Consider the following 14,963-nt stretch of genomic DNA (forward strand, 5'->3'; position numbering starts at 1 on the left):
AGCACTCAATCAGCGACCACGAACATTCCAATCAAGTGATCTATCATTGTTAAATATCGCTTCCTTTTCAATGGTTCAAGATTTTTGTTGTTTTAAAAAAAGGTGCTCAATGGTTGTATTTATTAAACCATATTGTTTGAACTATATTTTGAAAGTTTAATAAAGCTGAGATTTGTGAAGTTATTTAGAATAAAAGCCTTCCTTACCAAATCCCCACTTTTGATCGATTAGTTCGTTCTGAAGTTTGTATTGTTTAAATACAAGTTGTTAGTCGATGTGGTGTATGCTTTTCTAATAAACACCCTCCATCCTGATATTTAACAATAACAACTTGTTTAGCAAGCTATATTCGAAAAATGATTTTTCGGGGCTTCTCAGTGAACACAAACCATCAATGTAAATTCCGCGTAAGCGCCCAAAACAATCAAAAAATCTGGGATGATTCAATAATACCTTTCTATTTTCATTTTCATGTCTTGACATGTCCGTCAGCCATGTAACAATCACCTCCATCCTGCAAAAATGCTCCAACATTATCCAAGATATCGGATTTTAATAAGAAGACATTTCTAATAACTACTAATCATCTAAAATCTTTTCCACTATATGATTCATGTTCAGAGTTGACTAGTCGTATCAAGGGATATCCAGTAGAGCTCTATCACAGCTACTCCTACTTAAAGGCTTTGTTTGTAAAAAGCAAATTAAATTCTAAAGTTTAGAAAATTCTGAATAATCTGGCAGACGCTAGATTATGCAAATTAGAGAATATTTGAATTTCTTCTTGGCAACTTTAAGCCGTAATTATTGGTGAGCAGTATACAAAATTTATTTTAACACAATTTGAAGAAATTTTTTTTTTAAATTGATTTTTGTCCTAAACTTATATATTATACGAAAAAACTATTCTGTACTAAATTAAAATGCTGAATGAGAATCTATCCCTTTATATTTTTTATATATATTTATAAATTTTTAATTTAACAATTTATCTTACCATATGAAGCATAAACAACTTGGATTTATACTTAGTAGAATCTCACATTAAGAGGTTTACTGACTTTGTATATTTAGCACCTAGAATTATGCTTTTCTTCATTAATTTCATAAATTAATTAGTTATAGCCCTAACAAAATAGGAGTATACTTCGTCAGTACCTTAAAGTTGTTTATAAAACTTAACTGATTTGTTTTCAAAATACTAATGGTGAAATCTCTACTAAGGCGCCACGGTAGCCTAGCGGTTAGATACGATACCTGCAAAGCTAATATGTATTGAGGTACTGCTGGGTTCGGTTCCCGGTCTAAGCCTTGGATTTTATTTAATGTTTAATATGAGAACTTTGAAGTAAAGTAGGTTTTCTAATCGCCTTTATCCACGACACCTAATTGGTAGTTGGACGTGCAGCCTGCCTGAAAAAAACAGGCTTTAGTTTCCTTTTTATTAATGGTGAGATCGCATTTTCATTTAATAACATAAGCTTAAGAAATATGTAGCCTCAAGTAGCCATAAATTCAAAGCCACACCGATAGAAACATCGTTGTGGTTTCTTGTCAGTGTGTCTCCCTGAAATTTGGAAGTTATTAAGTATACGATATATAAGAGTGAATGATAGTTTGTGAGGTGATGTGCTTATGTTCGCCAAATCTAAGTAATTAATGGCTCCCATCAACTACCTCTGCAGTGAGGATACTGCTCGGTTTGATTGAGAGACTTGCGGTAAATTTCCTTCACATTTGGATAAATTTTAACACACTGTTTAGGAAAATTCATCTCCCGATCATATTCTTTACCAAAGTAAAGGTATTAATGAAAATTATGATGTTTCAAAAATATGAGTAGAAAATCTTTGCAGAAACATTTTTATATGCTATTAAAATTTACATTTACTTTTTTTAAAATAAGCATATGCGGTGATATTCATTCGTACATTATTCTGAGAAAGGATTTTCAAGATTGGTATATTTTTGTCCGATATTTGTAAAGGTGGCGTTCCTCTCACAGCATGGTACAACAGTTTGACGCGGGTACATTTATTGTTCCCCATAAAATAAATTCATTTACTTAACATCAAATCATTCGAGAAAAAAATTGACCGGAGAATGCGCTACGCTGTTTTCATAAGGACCAATGATTTTATGAATGATTATATTTAAAATAGTATTATTCATGTATTATACATACATGGCTGAAAAATTTAAAACAGGGTTCATGTAGCCTCATTTATTATTAATCTGTTTAAGAGGTCACAAAATCTTAAGCTAATAGAAATTAAATTCTGAGATTGATTATTGAAATTATTCATACTTAAAACTTATCACTATTCTTTTCTTTTATTTATTTTCATCATTACTTAAAGAAAGAATGTGGAATTAATATCATATTATTTAAAATCTATCTCCGGAGATTGTGCAATAACTAATTGAAAAAATTAAACTGAATTAATCTCTCGAAAGGGACAGAGCTTACACTCTTTTTTTATGCTTTCAACCAGATGGTTGTGCTTAGGACAAAAAAAAACCTTATGGAGGATAAATATGCACTCAGGGTTGGATATTGTTTCTCGTCTTTAGGAAAGTCTTGTAAGATTAGTGAGTTTAGTTTTACAAATTTCTAATGAAGATTGCCAAACCAATGTAGCTATTGAGAAGAAATATGCACAGAAAAGTATGGCAATGGCACATCTATCACTCTTATTTATTAATTTAATTGCAAGGAGTTAATCTAATAAAAGATTTGATGACATGAACGCTTAGTTACTCCAGTCGTTTGAGGTTTTAAGACAAAAGTGGCAACCAAAATTACGTTAAAATGATTAATCAGATTTGGTAGGTTCCGCAAGCTACTGAACCAAAGGATATGATATAACATAGGGCTCGGCTGCCAAGAAAAGCTACTGTATTGCAAACCAAAGCAGAGCAAGAAATTAAGAGGCCCTTCTGTCTGGGTAACAAGTTTGCGGAAAATCCGAAGTTGATTAGTTACCTCATGCCAGATTCACTCTTTATCAGCTTAAATTTCTAGAAGTACCAGAGAAACCACTCTTCGATTTTTTGTGGCTAGAATCGAATATTACCTCCACAGTTAGTAGGACTAATTTTGTTTGAAAACAAAATATTTTAGTACAATATAATTTTAAACTAACCTAAACATTTTATTGTTTATAGTTGAAACTTGCTAGGTTTTATTGTTGTATTCAGTGAACGAGAAGAATAAACCATTTTCATGGAGCAGATGTTAAAATTGTTTATAATTGTAATTGTTAGGTACTTTTGAAAACTATTTGACTTTCTAGAAGTGAGCTGTGACTATGTCACAAAGCATTTTACTTCAACCTTCATTAGAGCAACTCCATTTGGAAAAAAACTTTCACAATAAAGCTTTTGAGAGTTTCAAAAGTCGTTATTGTATTAGTTTTTTCAAGAAAGTTAAGAGTTCAGAAATATTTAATCATTAGTATTTTAATGATACCTAAGTTGCTGATTAAGGTCGTCGAGAGGGAATGATAGATGGCAAGATTTTTCAGTAAGTTAGTAGCGTGGTTCCCTTTTGACTCTAATGCTGAGACTATACCTAAAATGTTTTGGAAATAATTAACATTGCTTTTATTTGATTATTTTTTAATCAACATATGAAATTATTAGCGCTTGGAGCTTTTGCCAGTGCCGGCCTGTCATTTTTCCTCATTGATTCGTTCTCTAAATTTATTTATTAATTAAATTTCCAGTGATGCGTTTGATTGATTCCTTTGCTCTTAAATATATTACAATTATTTTATGTGTTTTGAATTGAGTTCTTGGTCAGGTTAATAGTTTAAATTAAAAGCTAATATTGACGGATACTCTAAAGGAACAACCTCCATCATTTGTTATTTAAGAGTTAAGTGAAAGTGCAACTGCAATTACAAAATGTGCAGCTCATATCTTTCTAAAAACGCTTAATGGCATACTTACAAGTCACAATATTTTTGCCAGTAATGTAGAAATATGTGCAATAATCTCGGAGTTTTCTATAAGTTTTATTCCACTAAAAGAGAAGAGTTCGCACGTCTTAACCTCTTGTCAGACCTCTTTTACAGAGCATGCGAGTCAAGAACTATGGCTTTTCCCATTAAAGATGTTTCCAATCTGTTATGAATCTAAGGTGGTTCCAAGAGTCGGTATAGTTTTATCAAAATTAGTGTCTGTTTTTCCGTATGGGGCCATGGAATGAGTAGGTCCGTCTTCACAGATGAGAATCTAGAATAAAGAAGGCTTTAATAAAATCAAAATCTATTGTGAACGGAAAGTTGTGTTCAGGCTCGCTTAAGTCTCAATATTTGTTTAAGAAAACTAATCTTGTTAAATGACCAAGTAGTTGCACACAACTTTCTCTAAAGACCCAGAGAGAGTTTGTTTAAGATACCAGTATAGGTATTTTGGTCTAGGATATCTTACCATCCTTGAAGGGGAAGCTAGTGTTCGGCGGTGTCTGACGGATAATAAGTTAAGAAGCCAATAAAGAAAAAGATTTTAATGCTGGTTGTCCACCATAGGGAAAAGTAAATCAGCAGAATTCTAAGTCCTGGTAAATAAATGTATTTTACATAAATTCAAAAGCGTGGGTAAATTATATTATACTTTATTGGCACTGGAATTTCTATCGCTTACGTGATAAGTGTAGAAACAAGTTGGAAAACAAAGTTGTTTGAATAATTACTTGATCTTATCTTGTAAAGAAGGTAGTGTACATATTTCCTTTCTGCTATGCTTAATTATTACGACTTCGTTTTCTGGATCTTATTTGTATTCTGAAATTAAAATCTTCATTTTCTCATATAAAATAAAATATAAGTAAAAGATAAGTTAGTCTTAAAATAATCCTAAAGAAACTGATCTCTTCTGCGTAGAGGTGTGTCCTTTATTACTTTTTTTCTGTAATTGTTTGATAAAAAGTTATTGTTTCTTTCACAATTAAAACACACCATTTCTGAATAAATGTTTTGCTTTAATAGTTAACATTTACTCAACTAGCTATAAGATGTATCTTGTGCCTGCCTCTTCATTCAAATAAAACCATGCTCTAACCATTTCATTCTCACTTTCAAAAGTGTCTTATCTTTTGGCATTAGCCGTAAATGTTAAAAGCATAGTTAGAGAAGACTGTTTAAAATTTCTTATACAATTTCTAGACAACTTTTTTTTCAATTATACAATGATAAACTTTATCTTGAATGTTTTCTTCGGCTTGGAAATTAGAACTTTTTGGATTCAAAATATTAAATCACAATGGTTTAACGGTCTTTTTTGAATTCTTTTTTGTTGTAATATTCAGAAATATTAGTGCTTATCACTATACTGTCTTCAATTTTTCGCAAACTTGAAATGACAATTTTTTTCTTATTTTAATTATTTTTTATCGAATCTAGAGAACGTAATAAGTGTACAGTGAACAATATTAATGAATCAGAACATATGGAATATAATTTAAAGCGCTTTGGTATGCGATATACTTCAGATTTTGCTGGAGAAATTCTTTTTTCAATAAAAAGACTAAGTGAAGATGCCGTCTAAAGCTAGATAAATGTTTGATTTACACTTATAAACTTATATCGGACCACATCAGAAAACTAAATGCTTTTGATAACTTAACATCAGATTAATTTTTAAAAAAAGCGTAAATAGGATCCTTTTCTTTCGTTCTTTACTTGTTTTAAATTTTTACGATATATTTGACTAAAGGCTACAAACTGACCCACTCTCCCACTACAATTTTTAACGGTATATATAAATTATTATTAACATAAATCCGCTCTGTAACCTGGACAAATTAAAAAATGTTCATTTAAGTAGATAAATTGCTGGACGGTAATGTATGTTGGTGTTTTTAAACGTTATTTTAGTCTCATTAAATCTATCGCTCTTATGAGTTTAGATTTATGAGTTAGATGGAGGTCACGGAGTTAATCGCAATGGAAACATAGAAAAATAATAATTTTAAGTTTTCCTGCTTTTTAAATTGCATTTAATAGGAATATAAATGTCAAATGATTTAATATTTCCGCCTGTAATCTGTTTTTTGCAAGATTAGAATAGGTTTTAAATCTTTTTTTGTTTTTTTTTAATGTAATATGCAAAATAATGTTTGTTTTTTTACCTTTCAAAGAGACGGTTCGGGAATGAAATCTACAAGTTTCTACGAGGAGTTACCTGTTACTTTTTAGAAAGCAGCCAGTTGTTATGCGTTTGGATGTTGCTATCTTTGCACACATTATATTATTATCAAAACATCAAGTTGTATTTAATATCAAGAATGCCAAAAATTCCCTCAGAAGATTGAAAAAACCTTCCTGACGTCAGAAGCAGTTATATTGAAAAAGAGAAACTTATTCCTTTGTTAACTCAATTCACATTCCGATTCCTGAAGGCTGCTGAAAAAAAAGAGAAGGTCGCACACTTATGAAGGGAAATTATGCCATAAATTACATGAAGAAATAACTATACTAAAAAGAGATTTGTAAAATTGATGCTTTGAGATCAATTAAACGAAAATTTGCTTTTATCAGTAAGATGAATTGCAATCATTGAGTTGCAAGTTCCAACATGAATGTTTGGTACATCAGTACAAAGAGGCCAAGGATTGGGCAAGAGTTGAAGGTATTCTAGGAAATCTCTCAAAGAAAGACCTCTAATCAAGTCCCTTTGTAGATTTTTTTCAATATCAGCATTAAATTGTTACCCATCAACTGCCTATGTCCGTTAGTCCATCCTCAAAAGTGAGCTTACAGTTCGTTCAGCAGAATCGTAATTTACATGCTTTAGTGGCCAGTCTGACAAAATAGCAATCGTCTTGCAGCAATATTTGGGCATATTGCTGATAGAAATATTTGCTAAACTACTACAAATGTGTTCATACATACTTGAGGCAATATGTTTAACTAAATTATCTTGGTCTTAACTTTTCTCCTACAATGAATGTGAAATGTGTGGGACCCTTCCCAACTCATTATCATCTCTTTGGGCCGTTATTCAGAATGTTGTTTCTATTAAATGGTTTTAATAAATTAAAGTATTTTTTAATTTAACAAATATGACAATCCCAAAATGAAGAGAAATTGTATGAATATGAAGGTGCAATTTTACCAAATTAGAATGAATAAAAAAAGGTACGCAGCTAATCCTTAAAATGTAAATTTATCGTATATTAAAGTGGTGTAGATATTCTTATTGTTTAGTTAAAGAGCAGATTTATGACGGTAATTGAATATGGATTTTGAGTTGAATTTCTTTAATCATAACTATTATCGAGTGTAATTAAAATCCAACTGCACAAGGACCTTAGACTGGACGTCCTGTTTGTGTTGTCCTGGACTCTATTTCATGCGATAAAACATTTAGTAATTTTATGGATGAAATGGGAATAGTGAATGAGAATGTTCCTTCTTGCACTTGGGTTTGAGAGTGAAATCTCTTTTGCCATCTCCAAATTGTTTTAGCATATTTTTTTTTTTTGTAGAATAATGAGAAGTACTTGCACAACTCAACCAGAGGAGCACTCTAATAACAGGACGATTGCTCTTAATTGGAACCTTAAATAACCTATTATTTTTCTCCTCTAATTTTTTCAAGCAAAAGTAAAAACATATTTATTTTCTGCAGTTTTTAAATAATTCTTAAAAAGAGAGCAATGCCATGCCATGAACTAGGCAGACTGGGTGAAGAGATGGGGTCCAATTGTGCAGCCAAAAACAAATCTAATGTTTATGTGTTCAAGATGCAGTACATAAAACTTCTGTACACGAGGCGTTTTAAAGGCGGATTAGAAACATTCTTCATGATACATTTTTCACATCGATTTAGAGGTCAGGGCGCAACGACAGCCGAGCGGCTAGATGCAAGGCACGCAAAAAGCTATAAGATGTTATGCCTTACGATTTTATTTAATGGTTGATATTTATTGTTCAATACGTTTGGTAATCACCTCCGTCCACGACACCTAATCTAGTAGTTGGACATAAAGTCGGCCTAAAAAATGTCTTGACTGGGAACAGATTTCCAACTCTTCTCCACAGATCTCACCAACTGCTCGCCTAACTCTTCTTCTTTATTAGCTTTGCTAAATCTTTAATAAATTGTAACTAGTATGATTAAGAAATAACTTAGAGCATTAAATCTTATTAAAAACTATCTCACTAACATTAGTTTTGACAAGATGCGGAGAACTAGAACATTTGCAGGTTTAGTAAACTCAGCACTGTATTAACTTTATTTGTTTTATATTTCACTAAATCGGATTAATTTTTTGTACTCTCGTTTAAACGGAGCAAAACCTGCAACAAAATGAAGTGTTTAAATTTTGAAGAATTTTATTTTAGAAAATATCTCTTTTCTTGTTCTTATTGTGGAAAAAGAATTATTTCTTTCTTTGAGAATGGCCAAACGTGATTCGCCTCATAAACAGTAGTTTTTAAAAGCAATCTGGGAACTGAATTAAAGATTAAATACCGGATAAGTTCCAAAGGTTGTAAGCTTATGCTTTACAAAATTTGTTTTTCGTTAACTCCAGCTTCCTTATTATTTTTCACTAAACATTGCAAAAACTTTTGCCTGTTTTTTAATTTTAGAATTTGAATATAATTATTTCTTTTAGTTATAATCAGAAAGTCTGAGATAATTTTTTTTTAAGGTGGGGTTAAGTAGGTCGGTAACGCTGAAAACAAGGATAACGTTTGCCCTTGGTTAATAATTTAAAAATAAATATTTAGTCTGCAAATAAAGGTAATAAATAGGTTTATATAGATAATTTTATGATATATATAAAAATTTAATTATTACCTTGCTTTATTCATTAAGTAGAAGGCGGTCAAAAATTGCTGCCCTCGTTTTAAATTAGCCATGATGTCACAATAATATCCAGATAATATTTAGATACTTGGCTGAACTTGATGAAGGTTCTATAACTAAGTAGAGGGAGATACATTCACACTGCATCCTACTCAAACGGAATCTTATTGCACTCTGACTTATGAATGGTTTATTTATGGATATCCCCGCCACTTCATTCTTTTCCAGCGCCATTTAACTTCCTGGCTAGTCATTACTCTCTCTACTGGAAAATTCTTAGCTGAAAAAACCGTAAAATTGGCGACTTTTGTCACCTAAACAAAGAATTAAAAGTTCTTTAACATTGTTAAATATGTTAGGTCTAGCATTTCTATTATAAACATTTTTTTAAGAGAATTTTGAGTGGAATTTTTACTTTAAAGGAAATAGCAAAGCAGTAAATGCAAATTTTCTGAATGGTTTTTCACTTTTTCTTCGAATTCCTTGAAAACTATTCAGGGTAATGTCTTTGCCAGATTGTTTTTTTTTTTCAGGAAAAATTATTTACTAAATAACAAATTTCTGGAAAAAGCTCCACCTGTTCTTTAAGTGATATCCGGGTTTCTATCAACAAATTTGTAAAAAGCAATGGAATGCCACCTTTTTTTTTTTTCTTAGGAAAAAGGTCCGATTTCCTCTTTTAATAAGTAGTGTCCAAAGCTGACATTATTTTACCCATTAATTAAAGATATTTTCATTTCGATGAAGGATGAATTATAAACTTATTTAAGTTTTAAAAAAGGACTCAAATACAATAAAGTATAATAAAACATAAATATAATTAACAGCAATTATTGAATGGATTAATTAATGAAGTAACATTATCTTCAACGACAGAATCTGTTTTTGTGGTGAAAAATGATTATTGGTTAGGGATTCCTGGGTTTACGCACCAATGTTTATATTCTTAAATTCATTGTCGCTGTTACACCTGGCCAAGATTAAGTAAAGCCTACATCACGTCATTCCCTGCTTAGAAAGGGTTAGAAATTTACGTTCCATCGATGATTAGAGCGTCTAGGAAAATGTTAGATCTTTCAAACTGCCAATATAAGGAATTGTCGAACCGTGGAGGCAAAAAAGAAAAAACAAATATAAGAAATTTAAAAAATATTCTTCATTAATTTTAATTACATTCTAAAACATCTTATCTTTACAAAATTGGAGTGTTTGGAAAGGACAGATGTATTTATAACTGGTGTAACAAATGGATACTTATATGTTTTGATCTGAGTATGTTATCTAACATTGACATCACTTTACACTAGCCGTTTTTCCCAATTTTGCTAGGGATCATAATATTCTGGAAATTTTATTTTTGTAGAAAAAACGTTACGCTTTTACTTGCGGTTTTTGACCATTTTTTCATAGGGGACAGTTTTTAATTATTTGAATTTAACTTTCGGGCCCATATCTAAATTTGATGTATAACTACGTAAAAGCGAAACAATAAATTACTTGTTTATTTTAATTCGTCTTTAACTCATCTGTAATATCTAATCCCCTAGGCTTCCCTCAGTTTAATATTGTACATTTTGTAGTATTAAATTTAACTTTAACTGCGGGGAATGAATGTAACAATAAATAGAAACATACTGTAACAATAGATTATAAATCATATGGGTTTATACTGTACTTAGAAGCCTATTCTAATTAACATTAACACTCTTATTGTTCGTTCACTCATTCCTTGATGTTCTCATTTCATGTTTTCATTTAGATTAAAATATTTTGACCCCTTGATAACCATAAATAAGGCACCTGCGAAGTAGTATAACTCTAATCAGGCGAACCCTCAGCGTTTCACACGATTACATTAACTTTTAAATTATAAAAAAAAAATCTAAATTAGCCTCCAATTTCGCTCGGTTTTGAAAAATTTCATTTGTTTCCTTTCAATTTGTGAAAGTTCCTCTGATACTTCGTGAAAGCCAGAAGCCAAGAAACTTTTAGAAGTACTGTTACTATTTACCTGATTGTTTGCCTAACACTTTATCATTTTTATTTGAAGCGATTTCTATAAAAAGTACCTTCGTTTTTTATTATGTATTCTAGAATATATATCTTAAGACTTTAATGATGTTTATTGTTATTATGGCATGGATGCCCGCTGAAATATTGTGTGTATAGTCCATCATCTCTTCTATAGTTGCTGATGTTAGAGAATAAATATTTAAAGGAAATTTGTCAATAAGAACATATGCATTGCACCAGTATTACAATTTAGAAATAATAACTGGTTCGTTCAATTTTTTTAACATTAATTTCAGGCCAGCCTGAAATCTTGTTTAAAAGACACCACTGTACGATGACCAACAATTGAAGGAAATCTTGTTTAAAAGACTCCACTGTACGATGACCAACAATTGAAGACGCTCAAGTGCAGTAGCATGTAGATGCTCCTTAATTTAAACAAGTACATTTTTTATTTTTCCTGAATAGTTAATAGAATGATCAAATGTTTTTATAACATATTACACAAATCTTCTAACTAAATGGAATAAAAATAAATCATTTTGATGCGAAACTAATTGGAAAGAAGAAAACAAAATAAAATTAGAATGGACAAAAAAATTATATACATATATATTTAAAAGGAAGGATTGTTGAAAGAGTGTAGATTGCTGAGCGAAGCTGCACAAACCGTTACTGCACGCTCCATTGAATCAATGTGCAAATCTTTTTTTTTTTAGTCATTTCTTTTTGTTGAAATACTGCTGCAGCGATCCGCAATATCTCTGTTCAGTTGTTACCAAACCAACTTACAGATAAGTGGTGCCCTGTCGATTAAGATCGTATTTATTTTACTAAAATACGAGAAAAAATATTTACTATTCATTTTTATTTGACTCCTTTTACATAGATGAATTTGTGAACATTTTTGTCTCGAGAAGACCACGAATTTGAAAATCTAAAAGAAAAGATATTTCTTTTTAGAAGTAAGGCAAATTAAAAAATGTAGGCCCTAATGAAGAATTTGATGTCTGCAAAACAATTAAGTTGTTCGAATTTAAATTTAAAAAAAAAAAAAAAAAAGATTGTAGTCTCTTGCGATAAATAATTAATAATGGTGAAGGGCAATCGCTTGTAGTTGGGTTGTGGATGTAGTTGAATTAAATTAAAACTCAATTTTCTCTGAGAACAAGCCAGTTCGGAAAGTTTAATAATATTTTATACGACCAGATATCATATAGGGTGGCGATACTTGAATTTAAAAGGCTAAAAAAATGTGTAATAAAGTAGATGGACTACGTCTTCGCCCACATGTTCCATTTAGGCAATATATTTGTACAAACCTTACTCAAGACTATACAAAGAACTACACTAGGGACAGTACAATATTGTTCAGTGTCAGTTAAAAATTATAGTTCTTAAATCATTTACTTAAATTAAAAAAAACAAACTAAATAAATGATTTTAAAAAAATGTATCTAATATGTTCAATTAACAAGCATTTAGCCTGGGCAAAGAAAACTTTAAAAGAGTAGGAAATTGCTGAATTGTAATGCACTAATATCAGAATATAGGAGGATCTGAGTTTGGAGTACAGTTTGTTTGCTGCTAGAATTTATCTTCGTAGTAGTTTCTTCAGCTCATAGCCACATTAGTGGTGTTGGTAACGAGGAAACACTTGCGGAGTGATAATCTGCAAAGAAAAAAAGACTCCATCTGCCAATTGTTGTCGTACCTTAAATTACAAAGGAATGTTCCCCAAGTTATTTATCTCTTTGTGATCTTTATTAAAAAGCAATTTGTGTCACATTTTTCCAAAAGCAGAGAAAGTTTGTTCAAGGGAATAACGTTTGAAATATGTATTTTGAAAAGCTGTTTGAAATACTTGTAGCACGTAGTAGTTCTTGTAGCACTTTTCATTCACAACGTCAATTTAAACTTTTCTTTTTTTCTTTTTTTAAAATTAGAGATTCTTGAGACCATATTTCAGTGCATTTGTGACTAAAAATATAAATATTTATAAAATAATAACCGTAGTTAAAGGTTTAGCACTTAAGTTTTTTGAGACCCAAAATACATTATATACGATAGTTCTTTCTTTCTTTACGTATTATTTTTTTTTAATGTAGGATTCCTCGTTTAATCCTTAACAAAAACTTACAGTTTAAAATGTTAAGTATAAGGGTTGATTAAACGCCAAAAGGTACACAAATCAGCAAGTACCCAACATTTCATTCATGCTTAGCTGATATAATTTAAGTAATTTTGCTGCATTAACTTTTTCTTCACATTTTTTTAGAAATTATTAGATGTCACAGACCCTTATGCTGGCCATTTTCATCTACAAAATATTTGTTCAAGTAGCACTGTAGATTGACTGTAATATCTAGTTATTTATAATAATCAAACTATTAATTACAGGTGAAAAAGAAAAACGTTATAAAAAATAAAAAAAAATTATGAGGCTAAAAAATTCAAAACCTTTTTTTAAAAAATGCTTATATCAACATACATCAATGATTTTGTTTATTTTATTTTATTTATTTTTTTAAATCGTCGGTTTAAGTTCATTCTTCGATTAAAGTAATTGTTATTTTATGTAGTAGTCAAACGTTTATAATAATAGGTAATAATTACCTGGCTTTATCGCAAATAATATAGTTTTCTTCAATTACATTCTCAATGTAGCTGTTCTTCTCACAATGTTGAATACATGTAATATAAAATAAATAAGATATGCATATTTTTAGGGCAGCTAATTATTCCAGTATTTTACTTTAAGTAAAATTAGGGAGACTAAATTAAATTACAATTTATTGAGAAATGAATAATTGTTGAATAATCTACTTGTTATTAACTGTGAGTTATTTGTGCTCACGAATATTTCGGTAAGACGAATTCAATACTGAAATATTCTGTTAAATCCGTGATTCAAATTTAAACAGTAGCCGACTCTAACTTTGTTTTTCTCTACTTTAACATGAATGTATATGTGACTACTAAAAATAAAGGGCATATTAAAGATAAATCCAAAGAATAATTTGAAATGGAGTTAAAATAAAGTACCTATATTTAAAAACGAAGATATAATATACATTTTATCATGATTATAACAAAATAATATTATGAATGATCTAGCCAGCATAAGGGTCTGTGACATCTAATAATTTCTAAAAAAATGTGAAGAAAAAGTTAATGCAGCAAAATTACTTAAATTATATCAGCTAAGCATGAATGAAATGTTGGGTACTTGCTGATTTGTGTACCTTTTGGCGTTTAATCAACCCTTATACTTAACATTTTAAACTGTAAGTTTTTGTTAAAGAGATTTTTGTACCTTTTGGATAGATTTTCATTTTTGTCTATTTTACAAAGTTACTTATCTGTTTCACAGATTTTTTTTAAAATTTAGAATAAGCAATTCTATCATTATAACCTGATAAGGTGTTAAGTCGGAACTGTAACTACCATTGGAGAGATCTTTTTAAAGAATGATTATAGTTGCCATCCTCAATAACAATTTTTTTGAGAAAGCGTTTTGAATAAAATAGGAAGGTATTTGTACGTAAAAAGCAAAATTAAACTGCGATTTCAGTACTTCCTCTTAAGAGGAGTAAGAAAAATAAACTGCGATTACAGTACTTCTCCCTAAAAGGCAAAGATTTACAATTCATTAATGTAAATAGGTTCACCCATTGATAATTTTAACGATTGCAGTACTTCCTCTTAGTAGGTGCAAGAGCTTGATGGCCCTGCACAGCCAAGTAGAGGAGCTTTAACAACTTATTCGAGCTGAATTTTATCAAAATCGGACTAAGCGTTATAGAAATATTGGTAATAATAGTTTTAGAAAGGGCCTTACTTGGGTGGGGCAAACTCCCCTCCTTATGAGGCACAGCGTTCAGACTTTTAAAGTGCAAATCTGTACAAAATTTCGATTCGAATGACACTTCATTCATGACAATCGGTTCACGTGTCGATAATTTGAAACGATTGCTATACTTTCCCTTAACAAGTGTAAGAGCTGATCGCCGCTTTAATGTTACGTAGAGGAGCCCTAACTCTATCATCCTACCAAATTATATCAAAATCGGGCTAAGATTTACAGAGTAATTAGTAATAATAATTTTGGAGGGGGCCTTACATAA

The 14,963-nt window shown here is 30.5% G+C and overlaps 1 protein-coding gene and 1 long non-coding RNA gene across 2 annotated transcripts in view; one reads left to right on the forward strand and one right to left on the reverse strand.

Annotated features, from left to right (window-relative positions):
* The window catches only part of stg1 (stargazin-like protein), a 338,187-nt gene that overhangs the window by 88,296 nt on the left and 234,928 nt on the right, over positions 1 to 14,963 (forward strand). The gene's annotated exons all lie outside the window — the stretch shown is intronic.
* Positions 4,602 to 9,116, reverse strand: LOC141449107 (uncharacterized). The gene is made up of 4 exons (XR_012455340.1): positions 8,815 to 9,116; positions 8,177 to 8,309; positions 6,190 to 6,410; positions 4,602 to 4,790 (listed from the first exon to the last, which is right to left on the reverse strand). It is a non-coding gene; the product is annotated as an uncharacterized lncRNA (long non-coding RNA).

Source organism: Rhodnius prolixus, unplaced genomic scaffold (assembly GCF_049639745.1).
Source record: "Rhodnius prolixus isolate KJV_2025 unplaced genomic scaffold, Rpr scaffold_2, whole genome shotgun sequence".
Taxonomy (NCBI): Eukaryota; Metazoa; Arthropoda; class Insecta; order Hemiptera; family Reduviidae; genus Rhodnius; species Rhodnius prolixus.